The sequence below is a fragment of the Urocitellus parryii genome, unplaced genomic scaffold (genome assembly GCF_045843805.1).
Source record: "Urocitellus parryii isolate mUroPar1 unplaced genomic scaffold, mUroPar1.hap1 Scaffold_272, whole genome shotgun sequence".
Lineage (NCBI taxonomy): Eukaryota > Metazoa > Chordata > Mammalia > Rodentia > Sciuridae > Urocitellus > Urocitellus parryii.
Window position 1 is genome coordinate 62,207 of NW_027552600.1, and position 22,582 is coordinate 84,788.

Genomic DNA, 22,582 nt, shown 5'->3' on the forward strand with positions numbered 1-22,582 from the left:
TTGTGTTGTGCTATTAACAAAAACTACAATCTAAGTGTTGCCTCCTTTAATCTTTACTCTATGCTTAAATGAGTGAATCTGTCCCTGGGTCCCATTTGGCATTGGCAAGCTACCTCTGTCCTGACCTAACCTTTGATCTGTGATTTCTAATTACATTCTGTAAGGGGTCCTGCTTTTACACAATTTATTGACCCTTTGACGGGAATTTGGACTTAGTGTCATTTGACAGAATTGATGTTTCCTGCAATCTGACAGCTGTTTGGATTTCCGAGTCAATAGCCAACAATAATATTCCTGCGGCCTTTCAGAACCTTTCTGTTTTCTTTTGCTTTAAGAATGAGACACATGAGTTGAGAGAATTGCCAAACTGGTTTTGACAGTGTGAGAAATGATGCCCTTGACTAAAGTCTGTTTAAATATAAACTTGATCTAAAATTGACCATGAAATTCTCCCCATGTACTCTTTGTGTGTGTGTGTCTGCAGGGGTAGTACTAGAGATTGAACCCAGGAGCACTTTACCAATAACCTACATCCCCAGCCCTTTTTATTTTTTAATTTTAAGACAAGGTATGGCTAAGTTGCTGAGGCTGGCCTCCAACTTACCATCTTCCTGCCTCAGGTTTTTGGATTGCTGGGATTACCATGTGCAACCATGCCCACCTCTCCCTATTTACTAATTAATTGTGTGTATGAAGATATCCTGTAACTTATGATAAACTCTGACAATTGAAGCTACAAATGGCATTGTTAAATTTTAATTCAGTTGAGGAGAATGTGATATTATCAATATTCTGATCATAGGTGTATTTCATATATTAGGTAGAACAGTATAAAATTGCTGTTTCATAAATTTAAAATATTTGTCAGTTGTATGTGGTTCAAGTACACACACACACAAGCAGAGAAATCGAGAAGGAAAGTTATCTTAAAATGTAAATACTTGGCAACAAAAGTTTGGTAGAGACTTCCTGTGGGTCGAATATTTTAAATATTTTATCTAATCATAATATTGGTGAGGTAGAAATTGATTGACCAGGACTTAGCACTACATTATGCTCCCACCTAAAGCTTACCATCTCTTACTTCGTATCTTAGGAACAGTCTTGATGGACTGTTCAATAAAGAGGAAAAATCATGAACAACAAATGGAATTAATCTGTAAGTCCAAACTGGGCAGAATGTTAAGTTTGATGTCAAAGGAAGAGAATTTAAATAATGAAGAGGAACTAAAACACGTTTGCCTCATCTTGCCTTTAAATAAATATGATTTTGGATAAGAACTACAAATTTCTCAGTGCCATGGTTTTCCCATTTGCAAACCACTAAGATGAGGTTAACATGATTTAAGGACCCCTCCCCTGTCTAGATATGGCTCATTGCATTTATGCTGACACAGGCTGACCCATTAAGGTAATAAAGAAAACTAAACTAAAACATCTTTTTTCCAGATTTGGTCTTAGGACCACCCTCATCCAACTCATTTTGGGATTTTCATGGAGACAATAGATTCATCTACTCCAGCCCCAGAACTACTGAATAAGTGTCCTTAGGGATGGAGCCAGGGAATCTTCATTTTAACTCTAGCTTTTCCAAAAATCTGACATTTGTTAGTGTTGTACAAATGAATGTTCATGCTACAACATAAGTACTACCAATAAGTCACAGGCACTTCAGATGGGAGAACTGCTAAACCAAGGGTGTGGCAAAAAGACACATGCAAGTTTCACTCCATGAGGAAGAGGATCATCTCTTCAGCTACAGGAATCTCTGGTAAAGAGTGCTGGAGTCTATTCTAAGAGCCATTTTCTGTTTCTCATAACAGATTCTCTGTGAATCCTGGGGTCTCAGGCAGTTCTCTATTTGGCTGGACACTTGGACAGTCACTATTTCATTGAGCCGCAAGTCCTTCTCAGAGAACAAATGTCAACGGTGTCACTGTAGATCACTTAGTTCATTTAAGATTAAAATTATGACGTTCAGTGTCAGAAACTTTTTCAGGACCTTCTGTTATTATAGCCTTCAGAGATCTGTTGCCAGAGGAAGCACTGGTATACTTCAAATCTCTCCATTCATTCCTCTAATCATTTAAAAGCATTAAGTACTTACTAGGAACAAGGAACACTATCCTAAACTCCAGGGATATTTATTATCAATTTGGGGTCAAGCACATTATCAGTTCTCAATATATAATTTTTCATAAATGTGACAACTATCTTCTCCAAGTCTAAAATGACACAACTGCACTTGGCTTCAATGTAAAATGACCTATTAACTGGAAGTCAGGCCTTTTAACATCCAACGCCTGACTTCCAGTTCTTCCCTTTCTCCGTGTTTCTTTCTCTCTCTCTTAATATCTTAAAACAAAATGAAAAGTTCAGTGGAAAATGATAAAGTTCAGATTTCATTAGCTTTTGCTATCGCTGTTCCTTAGGAAAAAAAATCACATTTTGGGGTGACCTTTTTAGTTAATTCACAGCTGAGAGAAAATCACCCTTAGTGTCTTTTCTATTTATAGGTAATTAAGCTCATTGGTCATCATGGTCTTATGGGGTGGGCTTATGTAGTGGTGGTGAACAGAGGCAGAATATGACTCTCATCCTTTTAACTTTCAAGTCCTAGACCCTGGGCTATGGAAGCCAAGAGAAAAATGAGACCAGCACTCAAACAGAGACAAACACCCAGAGCAGAGAGGGCTCCCTGATGACCTGAGCATCAGAGAAGGCTCCCGGGAGGAGGTTTGGGCTGAGCCTTCAAGATTCTGACCAGACCTCAGGGGGAGGAAGGACAAGGGCTAATTTGGATGGTAGATGCAGCAGATGCAAAGGAACTGAGATGTGCATGCCTGGGCAGAGAAGAGGGGCCAACTCTAGGTTTCTACAAGGGTCTACTTCTGGATATTTCTGAACAGAGTTTAGTGTCTGCATTTGGAACCCAGTCTTTCCTTGGTCAAGGATTTTCCAGACTCTCCAATATCAGCCACATAACTATTCTTCCAGACAAGCTGGGTCAGGCCTGACCTCCGGGTGTTCTTTATGAAAACAGTGTGGTCTCCAGTAACATCACTTATTTGTGAGTTTCCCAGATGGAAGGGGTGTGCCAAATTGGTGGTGTCAGGTATAATTTCCATAAATAGAAGATGAAAAGAAAGATCTATGAGGTCACATCCAGTCTGTCTCTGGAGGATCAGGGCAGGAGGATTCCGGGATATCTTTATTTTCTAGCACTCTGTCCAGCTGAGACTTACATGTTTACATTTATATAGCACCTTTCCTCAAAGGAAATGACTTCATTCGTGGAACAGCGAAAGGTCACTTGAAATCTGAGTTACACAGAGACGCAATAAACTTCACCCCGTCTGGAAGTTTGCGCTGAGACTTTGTGAATGCTCCTTTGTGAATCGCACCCCATCACTCCCACTTACCCGCCTGCCTGTGTGTGATTCTCCAAGCCATTCCTCACTTGCCTGCTTGCTGGCCCCATTCTCTCCTCCCAGACAGCTCCCATGGCTTCCCCAGTGACCTTAATTATCACCTCGTCCAGTGTACATATTTAGTGCTTTTAATCTGTCCCAAGAAATCAATCCATCCTCTCCACGCACCACTTTCATTTAACCCTTTCATCAGTTCCCTACCTTGCTCTGGTACATTGCCACTTTCTGATTTGAAGTGACACCGAAATAATCTATCCTCTCATGAGAGCCTCGTAAAAAGGGACTTTGCAACCTACCAGCTATGTGATTTTTGCACCTCTGAAAGTGAACTTCGAAATGATATTAGCTTCCTTTTTTTTACTAGAGCCTTGCATGACTGGTCTAAATCCGACTAGCTGCCTGCGTGATTCTCTTCATGACTCCTTTTCAAGGCTACTCTGTGCTTTGAATATTTTCTTTCAAAGCGAGCGGCTGCTTTTTCCCTCCAGTTAAATCTCTCTTTATTATTTTCTGTTCTCATTGCTATTGCTGCAAAGTTCTGCTGCATCTCTCTTCTTTCTTTCCTGGCATTTGCAACCCTTTCAATTTGGAATCACTCGAGAATTTCCCTAGTGTGAGGTCTTCGGTGCACATTGGCCATGAATATAGATGATGATGTGACCAAAGCTAACAACCATGCTTGCAGACTTCATTTGGTTATGGGGCTCTGCTTTTAAACCTCTCTGTAACATTATAATGGGTTGATTAAGAGTAGCCTCCCTGCTAGGAACTCAGGGAAGTCAGCTGAGATAGTGGAATAAGTGCAGGCTTTGGATCCAACAGATCCAGGTTCAAATCCTTGCTCTGGCATTGACCATCCTAAGATTTTGTATGAATTCTGTATAGGGTTGCTGTAACAAATGATCATAAATGGAGAGGAGGCCTTAAAACAGAAGCAGTTCATTCTTTCACTGATCTGGGAGCCAGGTGCCCGAGTCTATGTTTCCTAGCTTCTAGTGATTGCTAGCGATCAGTGGCATTTGTTTTTTTGCAGATTCTGCCTTCCAACCTCTGTCTCTGTCTCTACATGGCTGCCTTCTCTAGCTCTGTATCTCTCCTGTTTTCATAAGGACAACAGTCATTGAGTTCAACTCTCATTTACATCCAGTGTGACATCATTTTGAGATCCTTAATTACATTTGAAAAGACTTTATTTCCAAAAAAGGCTATCTCCACAGGCACTGAGGGTGAGAATCCAGGCATCTTTTGGGGATAATATTTAACTCACTGCTGCAGTCACATTACTTGTTTTCTTTGAACTTCAGTTTTGGGGAGTAATATTGCTTCTCAGAATAGTTACTGAGGGAAATAAAGGATAAAGTGTTTGGAAAGCCCCCTAACATCAAGTGGGCACATAATAAGTGATGAGTAAGTTTTAATTCTCTTTTCCAAATTTTTTCCTTGGGTATGACACTTGATAAAACAGATGTGATCTTGCTTTGCACTCAGAAATTAATTCCTACAAATGTAGTTTGGTTCTATATTACTAAATTAAAATTACATTCCCTCTTATAATTTGTCTGCAAGACAAAGTTGAAATTTGGGAGGAGGAAGGGGTTTAGAAAAACCCAAAAGGCCTAAATTCTTTCAATCAATTATGAGCAACTACTACTAAACACTGACCAAAATAGAATAGACTCTAGTCCTTATGGAAAGATACATAATAGAAAATGACATGATAAAGGTTTAATCTAATGCCAAACAGCTATATATAAAATTGAGAAAAATGAAACAGGACAAAGGAATGGGGCATGATGGAAGACAGGGGAAATAGTGAACTTTGAATTGGTAAAGGAGATTCTTAGTGAAATGAGGGCTCACCCCATGCTAGGGGTCAGGGGACACACATTCCAGGCAGAAGGAATAGCAAGTGCAAAGGCCCAGAGGTAGAAGGAGGAAAAGTAGGTTGACCAGGACAGAAAGTAGGGGAATGTGGGGTGGAATTTAGAAAAGGAGGCCAAGGACAGATAATATAGAGCCTTGTAAGCCAGGACTGGGATTGGGCCATCCCAGGTGCTGGGCAGATCTCATTGGGGCTGGGAGAGTATTGTCCAGGGTAATGGGCGCCATTGACTGTAAGGCAAGTAGTAGTGCAGATTAAGGCTAATGCAGCAGGTTCCCTGGGCAGTTGGGGTGGTTGACTACGATAAATAGAACCTTCTGTCATTTTCCAACTCTAGTCTTTCTCTGGCATCATTCTATTTACCCATTTCCAAACTACTCTCCAGCATGGGAACATCATCAGCTCTGGATGCTTGTTCTTGCTCTCGTTTTTATTTGCATTATCCATTACACGTAGACAATAATACTCCATGGGATTTCTAGGAACCAGAATGTGACATTTCAGTCTATCAGTTCCTCCAATTCGAGTGACAGGATAAATGCTTTCCTAAATAATTTTGTAAAATTTCAAGTCCTGGTAAGTGGATTTACTTACATGGAGGGTCCAGTATGCACAGCCTGCTGTTGCTTTTCCAATCGACTGACCTGAAACTCAGCTCTCATGTGCTGTGTTGGGCTGCTCACCTAGAAGAGAACTCAGTTAGAGGTAGTCTCACCCCAGTTACAGGAACTGCTGTGATAAACTACTTCATTAAAAAGCATATTCCAAAGGATAAAAGCAAGCATGAGAAGATAAAACCAGGGGACTTTCCAAAAGAGAAAACAGAAAGGTGGAAGGCACTGTGCGCACGGAGGGAGTAAAGGAAAGCTGAACAAGCATGAAAGGCATGAAAAGTCCGAGAAAGCAAAAATGTGTAAATGACATTGTCTAGCTCTTCTAGAATCTTCCTGTGTTAGTGCAGGCATGTAAAATTCTGTTATCTGAACTTCTCTAGGAAGAAAGTAAGACATCTAGTTCCCACTGTTGACAACTGACGATCAAGAGCAAGTCAAATCTAAAATGGAATGTTAAAATCATGAGATTAACTAATATTGGTAGATCACATGTAATACATGAGCATATAGCACTCATTATCTTCTGGCTAGGCTATTGGACATGGGGCACATTGAACATTGAATAACATATATTGAGCACCTACAGTATACAGTGCCCCTGGTGATTTGGGTAGGGCCTCATGGGGAAGAAGACAGGGCCCTCTCCTTCGGAAGCCTTCAATATTGATTCTGAATCATTTCTTGTGGCCTTTGCTTTTTCTTGTCTGATTTCTCTTGGGATTGTTCTGAAGTAACCAAAGCCAAAATGACTCTGGAACTGGATGTTGGAAGACTAGTGAGCGTAAGGTGAAGCCCAAAGGCCAAAAAATCCACAAGTTCAGGGAAGCAGACCTCCCTTCCAGGGTGCCTGGTGTGGGCACTCTTTGTTTTCTTAAGAGATGTTCTGCTGTGATGAGCCAACCTGGCCACAGGGTATCACAACTGCCCCAGGGACTCCAGGACACACTTGGGAGGCAAAGTCTAAAAGGTCAGACTCTAGCAGTTTGCATCCACCTCTCCTACCCACGTTGCCAAGTGAGTCAGCTCTGAGTCAGCCCAGCTGCAGCAGAAATCACCCAGCGCATTGCTGCTGCCAGGGGCCTGACAGAATGTCTCCAAAGTTGCTCACCAGGCCTGGGGAGGCTCCCTGTGGAACAGGAGGAGGTCTCGATTCTGGCTGCCCTTTGAATGAGGTGAGGAACTGAGGACAATTCCACACCTGCTCAAGACTGACTCCCTCATAGGCCCCCCAGGAATGGGACCAAGTCTGTCACTGGGAGGAGATCTGTGTCATTGGCTTTTAGGAACACTAGGCAGGGAGTCAAGAGACAATGTTCATGCTTCCTCCGCTTCCTTCAAGCTGGTGGCCTTCAGCCGCCAGACACACAGAGATGGGCCTTGGTTTCTCCACCTGTGAAATAAAAGGGATCCTTTCAACTAGAAAATTTTAAGGAAGACTCTGTCATGGCTTATTTTGCTAAACCTTTCCATTTCATTGTCTTATTGGGCCCTGTAAGCCTCTGAGATGGGAGGAAGCAGTTCCTATTAACAGACACAGAAATGAACCTCGGGGAGACCAGCAGACAACAATGGAAAGACAGCACAGGAAAAACGTTTTCATCCAGATCCGCCCCGATTAATTCTACAATAATCACGGCACTAATTTACAAACCGTATGCAAACTTCTTGTGACTCCTGAGAATTAAGTTTAAAACATGCCAGGATGAAATACAAAAAATAAATAAATATATTTGAATAAGACGTAGATGCTGGATCTTTGGGATAGGAGCTAAGAAGGATATTTGTGAATCAAATGTTAACATCAAAATGGGATCAAGAATGGTAGATAAAGGATCAGCAGAAGAAGGAAAACAAATTTCAATTACATTCAACCAATATTTATTGAGTTTCTCTCCTGAGAAAGTTACTGGTTAGGGCAATAAAGACATTCAACACTTGAGGCGAGGGATAATCCAGCCATGCCAATATCCAAGTGCAAATAAGAGTGACAAGGGGCCAGGAAGGAGCAAACAACGTGCTGCAGAAATTCAGTGAAGGAACAATGTCACCTGTCTGGAACTGGAAAAGCATCATGGAGCAGGTGTTTTTCGAACAGTCCTTAAAGAATAGTTGTAGGATGTTGATTGGTAACGAGATAAAGAATGAACTGGAAGGAAGAAACACATGGACAGAAGTCAAGAAAAAGTTGCATTTGGAAAACGCTGCTCTCTGTTGGGTTGAAATTCAGCATGGAGATCAGATATTATGCCTGGGAACGTTTATCTGGAATAATGTGTAGAGAATGTTTCTAAAAGACAATTCTGAATTTGGTGGATGATGAGTGGCCAAAATGAGTTCTGAAGTAAGCCAATAATGTACTTTTGATAAAGATATCTTTGTCTCCTGTTTTTGGATGGACACTTGAGATAGGAGATGAGCAACCAGACAAATGGACAGTGAAATATCGCTTTCATGAATCTGGTGGCAATGGGAATGAAAATAAGATTTTAAGATCCAAGATAAGAGTTTGAGGACATAGCCTCTTATGAAATACAGGGGCTTTGGAGAAAGGACAGAGGGCTGAGAGGGCTAAGGTTTTGAGACTCGAGGGAAAGATGAAGATGTCATTAAAATAAGGAATGATTAAAGAAATGTAAAAATTAAAGATCAGAAGGAGTGGCAAACTGAGAAAATAATTTATAGGAAGAGATATATTAAGAGAAAGTAAGATGTATACAGATGAAATATTGGGAAGGGCTTATTTGACAGAGTGAAAGTGAGATAGAAAGCTAAGGAAATTACCACTTGAGACATTGAGTTACAAAGGAAGTGAATTCCTAGAAGACCATTAGCTTCAGGCACCCAAGGGATCAAGGACTGAGGCAAAGTCTTTGGGAGTATTCATGAGCACATTCCTGATGGGTGTCATTTTAGCATTACTGTCATTTCATCTGAGTTATAGAAGCTCTTGTGCCTTTGTAGTCAATGTATTCAATACGGTGTTATCCCCCATCAGATATATTCAATGATTGTGTGATGGATGGAAAAAGAAAAACACAAATACAGTGATGCAAAGGTTAATATAGATTGTGAGCTTGATTGGATTGAGAGATACCTAGGATTAAGAAACTTCTGGATGGGTCTATAAGGGTGATTCTAGAGACAGGTGGCACATGGGACAACAAACTAAAATGGAGACCTATTCTGAATGTGGGTGGAACAGTGCAAGTTTTCATTCTAGCAAGTTCCTGGTGGTATTGAAGCTGTCTAGTGATCAGACTTTAACTACTCCAGAGATAGTAAAAAGCTCCCTTTATGTTCAATGAGAAGACCTAGATGGAATCCAAACTACTTTCCTTATTTGTGCCTTGACTTCAGGTATCTCTCTGTGCCTGTTTTCTCATATGCAATGCAAGAGTTTTACCTACAACATGAGGCTGGATAGGAATGTTCAGCAAGTACCAAACTCTCTCATAGTACCTGCCTAAATCATATTTGTTGATTTCAGATATTTTTTCTTTAAATTTTTTTCGTTAATTGGTTTTTCAGCTTTGTTGAGGTATAATTGGTAAAAGTTATGTAATCAAGATGTACAATGTGATATTTTGATATATGTATATAGTGAAATAATTACCACAATCAAGCTAAGTATCATGTTCAACTTCATATAGTAAACTTTTGTGGGGGGAGGGGATGACAATACTCAAGAGCTCTGTTAGCAAATTTCAGGCATACACAATATCAACTGTAGTCATCATTTTGGAATTAGGTTTCTAGAACTTATTTATCTTAGGCCTGCAAATTTGTACCCTTTGACTGACATCCTTTCACTTTTCTCAACCCCCAGCCCCTACTAGCCACCATTCTACTTAGTTTCTATGGTTTTTAATTTTTAAAATTTGTAATAAAACAAAGATTGGGAGCTTGAGGAGGAAGTAGAGTAGGAGAAAATGTATTTTATTTGCTTATTTAAGAAGTAGAAAGAGACGCCCGCCGCAGGCCGGGGGCCAGTCACCTGCGGGTGGGAGTCCCGCTGCCCGTTCGCGCCCCGCCCCTCTCCGTAGTGGGATGAGTAACGGTTACGAAGCACTTTTCTCCGCCAGGATTTCTGCTTAGTCATTGTCTTCCAGGAAACAGCTTCTGCAGTTTGGAGTCAACTCTCCGGCGTCGGCGGCAGACGCCAGAGACGCAGCAGCCGGAGCCGCAGCCGCAGCCGCAGCCTCAGCGCCTCCATCCCGGGCCGCTGCTCCGCCACCGTCCGGCCTCCTCCAGCCGGAGCGCACATCGGGCTTCCGCTACGCGGGTCAAAAGCCTCGCGCTCACCCCTGCGGCCTCGGGAACCGCGTCCTAGGAGATAGCCGCCTTCCCGCCCACCCCGTCCCCTCTTGGCTCCTCGGGCAGCCGCTTCCATGGGCACCGACAGCCGCGCGGCCAGGGCGCTCCTGGCGCGGGCCCGCACCCTGCACCTGCAGACTGGGAACCTGCTGAACTGGGGCCGCCTGCGGAAGAAGTGTCCTTCTACGCACAGCGAGGAGCTTGTATCCAAAAGACCTTGAATGAGTGGAGTTCCCAAATCAGCCCAGATTTGGTCAGGGAGTTTCCAGATGTCTTGGAGTGTACTGTATCTCATGCAGTAGAAAAGATAAATCCTGATGAAAGAGAAGAAATGAAAGTTTCTGCAAAACTGTTCATTGTAGGATCAAATTCTTCATCATCAACTAGGAATGCAATTGACATGGCCTGTTCAGTCCTTGGAGTTGCACAACTGGATTCTGTGATCATTGCGTCACCTCCTATTGAAGATGGAGTTAATCTTTCCTTGGAACATTTACAGCCTTATTGGGAGGAATTAGAAAACTTAGTTCAAAGCAAGAAGATTGTTGCTATAGGTACCTCAGATCTAGATAAAACACAGTTGGAGCAGCTCTATCAGTGGGCACAGGTAAAACCAAATAGTAACCAAGTAAATCTTGCTTCTTGCTGCGTGATGCCACCTGATTTAACTGCATTTGCTAAACAGTTTGACATACAGTTATTGACTCATAATGATCCAAAAGAACTGCTCTCTGAAGCAAGTTTCCAAGAAGCTCTTCAGGAAAGCATTCCTGACATTCAAGCACATGAGTGGGTACCACTGTGGCTGCTGCGATACTCAGTCATTGTGAAAAGTAGAGGAATTATTAAGTCCAAAGGCTATATTTTGCAAGCCAAAAGAAGGGGTTCTTAACTACAACTTAGGGTCATTATTTACCAGTGTTTTCCTTGAATATAAGATAAAATTGAGATATATAAAAATCAATCTGTTGCCTATAAATAGTGTCATTTAGGCACATATTCTTTAGCTGTATTTGACAGAATGTTGTCTATCAACTTTTGATTACTTCTCTTGCCTCCATCAGTCCAGTCACATGAACCACTGTATTGTTTTCATTAAACTATTATTTTCTAATTGAAATTGTCTAGAAAGAAAATACTTGCAATATATTTTTCCTTTATTTTTATGAGTAATAAAAATCAAGAAAATTTGTTGTTAGGTATATTTTGGCTTAGACATCAGGGTAATGTATATACATATTTTTTATTTCCCCCAAAAATCATTAATTGCCTATTACTCTATAATATAACTAAGCAGTTTTATTATAATTGTTAAAATGAAAATACTGGAAGATATTTTTTTCCTGTCATTAGTAAAATAATTATATATCAGATTAATTGGAGCAGTTGGGATTTACCAGTGGTGTAAATAAAATTCATTCTTCAGTATATGAATGGAAACTTTAAAAAAATTTTATGTGTTCTTGTTGTAGTTTAGCTGTGAGATTTAACGGTATATTCTTGTGCCATATTTTCTCTTCCTATTATTTAAAAGGGCAAACCAAAGTAAACCTGAAAAGGAAACTAGAAACTTTTGAAAATATTGTTTGGGAGCTTTGTAAAAGCATTCACTATCTCCAGATTCTTTGTAATTCTTAATCCATCCTTGGTATATTGCTCTTCATTCAAGAATATTCATTAAGTATTACACTTACCACATGCTGGGCCCTACAGGCTCTGGAGAGTGGAGGGGTACACAGAGCTAAGGATTAAGATTCAGTTGAATAAAATATATGATATGTATTCCCCATTAGTAATGGACTAGGAGGGACTAAAACCAGAAAATGCTTTTTAAAAATTCTTTAATTCAGGGCCAATATTGTCTGTTCAAACAGCTTGGTTTGAGATGTGGATCTTAACTATTTTATTTTATGATATTTTGGTGTTGAGAATTGAACCCAGGGCCTTAGGGCCTGAGCTGAGCACATGATCTACCACTGAGTCATTCTCCCAGCCTAGTCTTAATTAATTTAAAGCAGAACAGTATAATCAAGATTATATGGTAATTTAGTGTAATTCCTCATGAGTTTAAGAATCAGAAAAATTACAAATTAAATAAGCTGTTACCTTTGATATATACTATAGCTCTCCTTAATTCCATATACTTATATCAGTAAACCAAATAGTTTGAAAAATTCTTTAAAATTTTCTACATCTCAAATTTTCTTAACTTAGGGAAAAGAAATATGGTTCCATGTTCAACAATAGAATCTTTTCCTAAGTAAGGTTTTGTGGTTTTCTGGTTAGAAAAATTAATCATTAGAATCATAACATGAAATCAACTGATTTACCTGCTAAAACTTGTTTAGACTTTGAATTTCTTAAAGACTTTTAGCTTTTATATTAATTGTATAATATTATTAGTATATAGTTAACTTCTTAATTTGAAAATGTACATTTTTCGTATAGTGTAAATCTTTAGGTGGTCATTTTAAATTTGTGAAGTAAGCTGGCTGAGGTATTTTAAAGGGGAACTTGAATATCACACATTTATCATTTTTTAAAACCCATAACTTATAAAAATGGATTGTGTAAAGGGTTATTTTGAAAATGGAGGGAAAAAAGAACAACATTGTTGATAATATCCAAGCTTCATCAGGAGCTTTTTTCTTATCTCTGCCCTACGCCCCAAGAAGCAAGATTATAGATTCATTTTGTGAAGGGGATCATGTATAGAATTTTTTAATGAGTTTTTTGTTTCACTCTGTACTCTGAATTTCTGTTGCTGAATAACCTTAAAACAAACAACAACAAAAAAAAAAACCCTGAGCTATATCCCACCCCTTTTTATTTTTTGAGACAGGGTCTCGATAAGTTGATGAGGCTGGGCTCAAACTTAAAATCCTCCTGCCTCAGCTTCCCAAATCCCTGAGAATACAGACACATGCCACTGTGCCCAGCAAGGACTTACTCTTTTAAAAGCCATAAAATGAAAAGTGGTGATACTACCAAATAACTGCTTAAAACCGAAAGCTAAGTTAGGAATAGTGTACATAACAGATATTTTTTCAGGGGAGATGTGAATCGTGTGACCCAAGGTAGAAAGAGTTTATATGTTTTTTTCCCAGTAAGTACAAAAGAAACTGTAGCTTGTTATTACATTTCCAAAATACCCTGGAGCCTTGAATTAACATAATGTACTGTAACTTGGAATTCGCTCCATGATACTGCATTAAATTCCCATCCAAGAAATCATAAACACCAGAAGGACCTAAGTGTCTTATAAAATCTGTTTATGTGGTATAAATTCTGAAAACCACATTGTGCTAGTACATTAATAGAGTATTCATTTACGGATGGTCAGTGCTAAAACTTGAATCATAAATAACAGCTAATAATTTTTCAGTTCTCAAAAATGACTTAGACACCTGTGTGTAAAATGGAAAATAAAAAGTTATTATCTACTTTGCATGAATGATTCAAACTTTTCTATACCAGAACTAATAAGTAGTAACTAAGGGTATCAATTTTCAGTAATAATGGGTCTAAGACCCATTTTTTTCTTTCTAGATTTTCCACCCAGTATCTTCAATCTTTGGGGATGTAAGCACCTGATATATGTATTGTATATTGGCGAACAATTCATCTTGCTGCCAAATGTGCATTTTGAGAAATGTGCAGCTGTTTTAATAATTTAAACCATTTGTGTTCTTTGTGTATGCATACTCAAATACATCAACTTATGATTCTGAACCTGTTTTTTCATCATTAACTTTCAAATGTACCAACACATGTACCTGTCTTTTCCCCATAAACTTGGTGATGGGATATGTCAGTTTAATTTTTAAAATATATGTAACATGATTTACATTAATATTTTTATGGTTTTAGAGATATACTTAGGAAAATGTTTTAATTAGATAATTCTTTTTATGTGTCTGTTGTAGTGTACTGTAAAAGCAAGATATAAAGCACTGTTAGCTAAATATTTACAATAATTTTTACTTTTGCCTATATTATGAATTTAACTAAAATAAAATGTGAGTTGTATATTTTTAAATTGAGTTGTTTCAATAGTTGGAGCATCTGGGGGCAGTATACTGATTTTGAACTATTTGGACTTAAATTGAGTATGATTTGAAAATAAATTGAGTAATTTTTAATATCTAAAAAAAAAAAAGTAGAAAGAGGGCTGGGTTCTGGCTCAGTGGTAGAATGCTTGCCTAGCAAGTGTGAGGCACTGGGTTCAATTCTCAGCACTGCATGTAAATAAACAAAATAAAGTCCATTGACATATATATATATATATATATATATATATATATTTCTTTTTTTAAAAAAAGGAAGTGGAAGATCTGTTGTGCACATTAGTGGTCTGATTTTGTCTGCATCATCTGATCTCTGTGAAAACTCAGTTGATTTCAGAGCTGACATAAATCTTGGGTTATATGCATGGTTGTATGCAAGTTTTTCTTCTTGTCTATACAAAGTTAACCACGAACCTAAACCCACATATTTGGAAAGGGAAGAATAAAATGAAGCGTCCTTTGACTTGCACATAGATGCATAATTTGATTCCAATAAAAATGGAGATCAGGCTGCAGCTAGATAACCATCAGTGTGGTCCGAGGTACAAAAGTTTAATTTTTTATGTTTGCATTTAGTCATCTTTATAGTTCTGACTTCCCAGCTCATTTCTGAATAAATCCATGCAACATTGAAACAAATGCCAATGAAACAGAAAAAAAAACCTCTCTCAGAATTTCCCATCCATATTTATAGTGAGTTGACAGATATTGCTTTTCCTTCATTTTAGACCCTAATCAATTTATTGCTAAGAGGAAAAAAAAAGAGAGAGAATGGGAGTAAAGAAAACAGATGAAGAGGAACAATTTGTATGAGGCTTCTGGTCATTACCCTTCTGTTATAAATCTCATTAAGAGAACATATTATGTAAGGCTGTTGCTAAGATTAAAACCTGATGCATGCATTAAGCTCAGCATATGAGCACTCAATGAATGTGATTGAATATTTGGAAAATATTTGGAAGACAACTAGATAGAAGATAGGTTATCAAACCATCTTTTATTACTTGAAAAGAGGTACAGCTTCAAAAAAGGAAAACTGGGGTACATGAAAATGAATTGATGGAACAGTAGTGAATCATTAGCACTTAAAGTTTCTTAAAAACACATTATTTTCTCTATCATTAAGATATGACAGATTTGTTTTGCTGCATTTGATTACATCATGCCATATTGTTTATGGAATGTGGTTACATTATCCTCACTTAAAAGAAAAGTGTCTATGTAAAGAGGTCCCTGCCTATGAAATAACACAGACTGTCATATCTTGAATCATGGATTGTTTTTTATATGCTTCAAATACTGGAAAGTACTTAGTAGAATGCTTTACAGATAGGGAACTCTCGATAAATAAATGCTGCTGAAAAAATTATAAAATCTGTGATCTTTAGCAGAATTCTTTTTTAACTATTTCTAGCTTTTTATATAGGTGGTTTCTAAGTGAGATGAATTAACTCCAGGGGAATAAAAAATAAATTTTTATTTTCTGACATTTTGGATGAAAATTTTAGATGTTTTTTTGGTACTGAGGCTTGAACCAAGGGGTGCTCAACCAATAAGCCACATCCCAGCCCTTCTAAAAAATATTTTATTTAGAGACAATGTCTCACTGAGTTGCTAAGTGCCTTGCTAAGCTGCTGAGGCTCGCTTTGAACTCATGATCCTCCTGCCTCAGCCTCCTGAGCTGCTGGGATTATAGGTGTGTGCCATCACACCTTACTAGATTTTTTTTATAAGTGCATGTTTTACATTATATACACATAAACACACACACACATACACACATGTGTACACATATATACCATTATATATGTATACTGTAATAAAGTCTATAAATATTATAATATATACATAACTTTTTAAATAATTCAGCACACATAAAATGGGGTGAATGTCCAAGTATAAAATCAAAGTGTTTGGAATGTACATCAATACCTCTATGCTGACACTTGACATTCATTAAAATGGCTAAAATAAAAACAGACAATGACAGGTACTAACAAGGCTGTGGAGAAATTGCTGCTCTCCTACTCTGCTGGTGAGAAGGTAAAATGGTAGAGTTGATTGGAAAAGCAGTGTGGCAACTCTATAAGTTGTTAAAACTTGAATTACCATGTTATGCAACAATTCTACTCCTGGGCATATATTCAAGAGAAATGAAAATACCTATCCATACAAGAATTTGTACATGGATATGCATAGCAGCATTATTTGTAATAGCTAAAACAACCCTAATGCCCAATAACTGATGCAATAATAAAATGTCATTTTATCCATAGAATTGATTTCATGCAAAGCGATGATGTACTAACACAAGCTACAATGTGGATGAACTTGACAATATGCTTCTAAGTGAAAGAAACTAGACATAAAGATTCATACTGTGTGACTATAGAACATATTTAAAACAGGCAAAACCAAAGATATAGAAATTCATTGGTGGTTGCCTGGACCTGAGTGGAACAGAAATGGAGGAGTGGCTGCTAAAGGGTGTGGTTCTTCTTTTCGATTTGATGAAAGTATTCTAAAATTAGATAGAGGTGAGGGCCGTACAATTCTGACAGTATACTAAAAACACCAGTACATTAAAAAAAAAAGATTTCTATGATATGTGAATTATTTCTCAAGAAGACTTATTTAAAAAATAAAAATGCATTTCTAAACCACTGCTTAAGATAAATTCACACAAATTGGCTGAAGCCAATATAACTAAGAAGACCATGGTAATAAAAATGTTCAGTTCTATTTGCATTAAGTTGCCACTTTAGTTTATTACTTCTCTTAAACAGCACAAACTCAAAAAGGTGCCTCTCTTTAAATTCTCTCTATAAGCATTGATATAACAAGAGATGGTATGTTCCATTTTGCATATCCTCATTGTGGTCTAAAAGGGATGTCAGTGAAGGTATGTTGAGAAACTAATCAAATTGTTCCATGAATTAGAAGAAAAAAGTTTCAGATGTGTGGTAATATGTCTTCATTTAAGGAATGTGAAGAAGAAAGCAAAATAAGTGGTTTTGTGTTATCTTCTGTCTAAAGCCTAAAATACCCAGAGATTAACCATAATTCTTTTTCTTGCCCTATTTTCAGAAAGCAAGGAATATGGCCTTTTAAATTTTTCTTTCTTGTTTTCCCCTTCTCATCACTGACTAATTATTAAGTGCAAAGTACTATTGGCTTGAATTTTTATTCAGGTTGCTATGGAGGTAACCAAGTCAAATAACACTGGTTTTATACCCTGGTTGAAATCTAATGTAACAGACCCAGCCTAATATCTGATGTTTCTGACAGATGGGTCACTTAGGGGCCCTGATGTGCCTGAAAGTTTCTCTGATTTCTTACTCTAGGAAAAATAGTCATGTGGGTGTTAGAAATATTACAGGACACTTCCATAATAAAACATTGCATATTATAAATATAGAAATAGTTATAAAAATGAACATTTATTTAAAATGACAAAACATTCACAGGTAAAAATGCTACCAAATTACAACATGAAATTTAAAACAATTTCAAATTGTGTGTCTTTGCTCCCTCCTCACTGTTGCAAAGAGCTGTAGGACATTTTGAAACACAGTAGAACTCCTGGCCATAAATTTTGTATTGCAATATTGAGTGATTCAGCACAGTCAGAATAATTAGTAGGGCTATTAGTAATAATTAGTAGGATTATTAGAAGCCCTGCCTCTACTGAAAAGTGATGACTGAATTACACACAAGAATCACTATGAACCACATAATTGGGTACCATTAAACATGAACTAAATATGACCCCAGCTGGACTCCTTCCAAGGATCATGCCCATGGGCACCACCTTACCACACCACATGGGAAAAAATTTGATGGAGAAGAGAGATAAAGTTGCAATATGAGACAGGTGCAAGAAAATAATATTAAAATACACACATCTAAACAGTATATGACAGCCCATAATTATGTACAATTTCTGTGTTTTTATATATCATTTGAAAATTGAACTAAACCCCAAAATGCTCACATCTGCAAATTTTACCATAATAAGGCCCCAGAAGGAGTCTGTTTGTAAGGGGCCCTGAAGCTTCAGTTTAGCTTCATAATAAGTATAACTCTACTGACCCCCTCATTTGCAGAGACATTTTATAGATGCCCATTCAAATAAATCCATCTTCCTTATTTCATGTAGGTAATACAGGGATAATGAGTCCACAGGGCATTCCAAAACATTCCAATTTAAAAGAAAGAGGAGAGTGAGAAGAGGCAGCATGAGAAAGTATTCTTTATCAAAATATATATTTTCCTAGAATATCCCCTACCTTTTAAAAAATTACTAAAGAGAGAGATGAAAACTTATTTTCCCTCATAAAACACATTTTTAAAAACAAATTCATAGTAATGTCCTCACTGTGAGAGTATTATTAGTTTACTGAATCATTGTGAGTCAAAAGCCTTAAATCTTATCATACTGACTTATAGCAAACTTATACTATCACTAGTTTAAATCTAGAAAGGCAGGAAAGAATCACCTTCTTTAATATATTTAAACCCTGTGGAACCATCTCTGGTGACTCATAGGCATCATTCCATTCTCTCATCCATTCAATACATATTGATTAGTGACAATTCTATGCATGGCTCTTGTTAGACCTAACACAGGTTTAGAGATTTATAAGACACAGACCTTTCTCTCTAGGAGCTAAGAAATTTTTGGCATTATCAGGCAGGTACACAAGTAATTATAATAACGATTCTAGGTAACAGGTAGATATAAAACAAGGGTTAAGACTCAAAAGACTGGGTGGACCACCCAATCCTTTGAAGATATATTTGATTCCTGCTCTTACAGGGTTTATATTCTCATGAGAAAGAAGCACATTAAATAATTCAAGATACACATGAGTATATAATTATAAATGGTGGTGTTTTATGAAAAAGCTGAAAATGCAATGAAAAGAGGGTCCTGGTGACGACTGGAGGGTTAAAGAGGGTCTGAGAAGGTGACATGAAAGAGAGAGCTGAATACTTAGTAGGAGTGGTCTAGGTCAAGGGGTGGCCTGGAATATTTCAGACACACACAGTGAGAAAGGCTCTGAGCAGGAAAGGGCTTGGTGAGCTCATGGAACTACAGGAAGGACTGGGCTGGGTTCTGGTGAGTCAAGGTGGCAGGAAGTAGTTCAGATGAGTGGGGCAGAAGCTAACTCTTAAAGGAACTAATAGGCAAGTTAATAAATCTGTGCTATGAAACTTTGGAGCTAAAACAGTCATTACTTTTTTATGATATACAGAAGAGAATAAAAACAGTATGGATCACGTATCCTCATCAGAAAATGCAAAATCCAAATCATATCCAAATACTCACCTTTTTGAGTGCCCACACAATGCTACAAGTGGAAAATTCCACATTAGACTCCATGGAATAACAACAGGTCATAGTCAAAACTCAGGTGCACTGAAAATCTTGTATAAAATCACTTTGAGCCATGTGTATTAGGTGTATATAAAACATAAGTGAATTTTATGATTACACTTATCCCATTCTCAAGATGATCTCATTATGTATATTCAAATTTTCCAAAATCTGAAAAAAGTCTGAAATTTAGATTACTTCTCATTTCAAGCATTTTAGATAAGGGATATGCAACCAGCTCTAGCCAGAAGTTACTTAAGTCATCCAGAGAATATAGGGCTTGGATTAGTCCCAAAGCAATGAGAATAGGGAGTAGGAAGAAATGAAATTTTATAGGTAGAATAGACAAGACTGAAATATGGATTGAGTGGAGAGAGTGAATAAAAAGGAACATGCTATACTATTTACTTTCATTTCATAATGTTAATTCTGTCTCAATACTGAGAGGCTCTTTGAAACACTGGATGTATTCTGCTTGATATGTACCATCTACAGCATCAAGAGTGCAGAAGCTGGTTAAGAGTATTGATTTGTAATTTGTCATACTAGACAGAAAAGTTAGTTCTTCTACCCTCCTGTACTTAGCTCTCTTGTTCTTTTTCTATTACTGTGTATTTGCTTCCTGATCAGGACATCAGAGGAACAAAAGGACTATGCATCTTTCACACATTGCACTTATGGGCTCCTTACCATCTTCTTTCTGTGTAGTACAGGTTAATGATGCAGACCTGTTTCTATTCTTTTCAATAAATTATGCTGTGTTGGCTGCCTGAAAAAGGTCATCCAAGATGGCAGCAGATGGTAACCCAACTGAATTAAAGACATATTATGATCCATTCTGTTTTTCACTGTTGAAAGATGGACATGACTTTAAAATGTCCTTATATGTATTTTAAAATTTTCCATGAATATTTGAATGGGAATGGTGTAGGATCTGGCACTCTTTAATGGTCTACAAAAGAAGTGATGTTATAGATCTCTACACCCCTCTGGCCTATTTCAGGATCAGGAGAGTTGCATTAGAATTATGATCATTTTGTTCCTCTATTTTGTCGTGAAGCAGGTGTGGGTATGGAATTTTGAGAGTCAAATCATTGCTCTGGCATGTGGTGGACTTATTGGGTGACTATAATAGAAGGAGAAGTCTCCACTTCAGATGCCCATTTCAGCCCCACACTGGTTTTAACATGCAGCTTAATGTCTAAGCAACTCAAGTAGAAAACCTGCTTTAGCAGGAGGACCAGAATGATTTGGAGGAGAGATGAGAAACTTACAAGAAAGAAGAAAATATGCAATATTGTTACCTATTCCTGAGGAACAAATTACAACAAAACTCAGACGCTTAAAGCAAAACACATATTATCATGTTTCTGAAGGACAGAAACTGGGTATTGTGCTTTCAAGCTCTCTTAGCTGTGTATTGTGCTTTCAAGGTCTCTCATAGGCTGCCATCAATGCTTTGACTCATCTGTAATCATTACAAAGACCAATGTGCTAAGAACTCACTTCCAAGCTCATTCTGGTTGATAGCAGGATGTTCTTCCTCGCTGGCTGTTGGCTGGAGGCCACCCAGGGTTCCTTGCCCAGTGGGTGTCTTGCTCCATTGATCTTGCAGCTTGGTTCACTCATCTTTAAAACGAGATGGCAAGAGTGAAGAGGCAAGCCAGGAAGAAGTCAGTCTTTTGAAGCCTTATCATAACATTGACATCTCACCACCTCTGTTGTGTTCTAGTGATTAGAAGCCCATCAATAGTTTTAGCCCACACTCAAGAAAAGGGTATCATACCACAGAGCATATACAAGTGATGGAAATCATCAAGGATCATGCTAGAAGTGTGCTAATCATGTGACTTTGTGTTAGATCTAGCTGTAAATGTGAAACTGTGTGGCATCATGAAGAACAAGCAGGAGCTTCTTTTTTAAAATTTTTATTTAATTTTTTATTAGTTCTAATCAGTTGTACATGATGGTAGAAAGCTCTTCGAATTTTTAGCTTCTCTGGTTGTACATGAAGTAGAGTCGCATCATTCCTGGAATCATACCTAGGGTAATGATGGGCAAAGGGGAGCAGGAGCTTCTTTAGCAAGGTTCTTAGACTAGTACCTTTCCTTCTAAATAGCAGCAGCTCTAAAGTGTTATTCTAGTAGAAAACTCTGAGTTTCTTGGATAAAGAGACTGTGAGTCAAAAGTGATATCTCATTGACTCAAGTTACTACTGTTTCCAAGGATTGTGGAGGACTTGCAGTATGTCTACTCTGAAAATCCCACCTTTCTCCCTCCCAACACTTTATTCGTACATTGTACCATGGGTGCTTTAAAATTGCTCTCTCCTATCTTCCACAAACAACTTCCCAGAACTTTAATTCTTTCTTCCAGTTCCAGATGACTAAAGTCCAATAAAAGTTCTGTCCACAGAACAGAACTGTGTCTGGCAATTACTGATCCCTCTTTAGAGAATGACTGGGTGAAAAAAGTGAAGTAGCAAAGCAAGTTCTCTTAAGTAAGCAGGAAAGGAGGAAAGTTAGAAAACTGAAAAATATTAATATTTTCAGTCTCAACACAACATTTATTTGGTGCAGGTTTTATCTCCTTAACCAGACTGCAAACTCCTTGAAAGCATGTTCTTATCTGCTGCTTTCTTGTATTACCCAATGGGGTACACTAGGCTGATGTGGAATGAACGGATTGTATGTGTGCTGGGCTGTGACATTTCTTCCAGTGGACTTGTGTGATTGAAAGAGATAATGTGTCTGGAAGTGCTATGTAAATTGCAACACTCTATATACATGTCACAGTTATTATTGTTACAATCGCTGCCATCATCATCATCCTCTAGTGCATCTTTTATGTGCACCATCTGCAAAAATCGCCTTTTCCTAGAAGAATGTTCCATT

At 37.9% G+C, this 22,582-nt stretch overlaps 1 pseudogene; it reads left to right on the forward strand.

The window, feature by feature from the left end:
• Nucleotides 1-10,315: 10,315 nt before the first annotated feature.
• LOC144251906 (glutamate--cysteine ligase regulatory subunit pseudogene) lies at nt 10,316-14,187 on the forward strand (annotated as a pseudogene).
• Nucleotides 14,188-22,582: the final 8,395 nt, after the last annotated feature.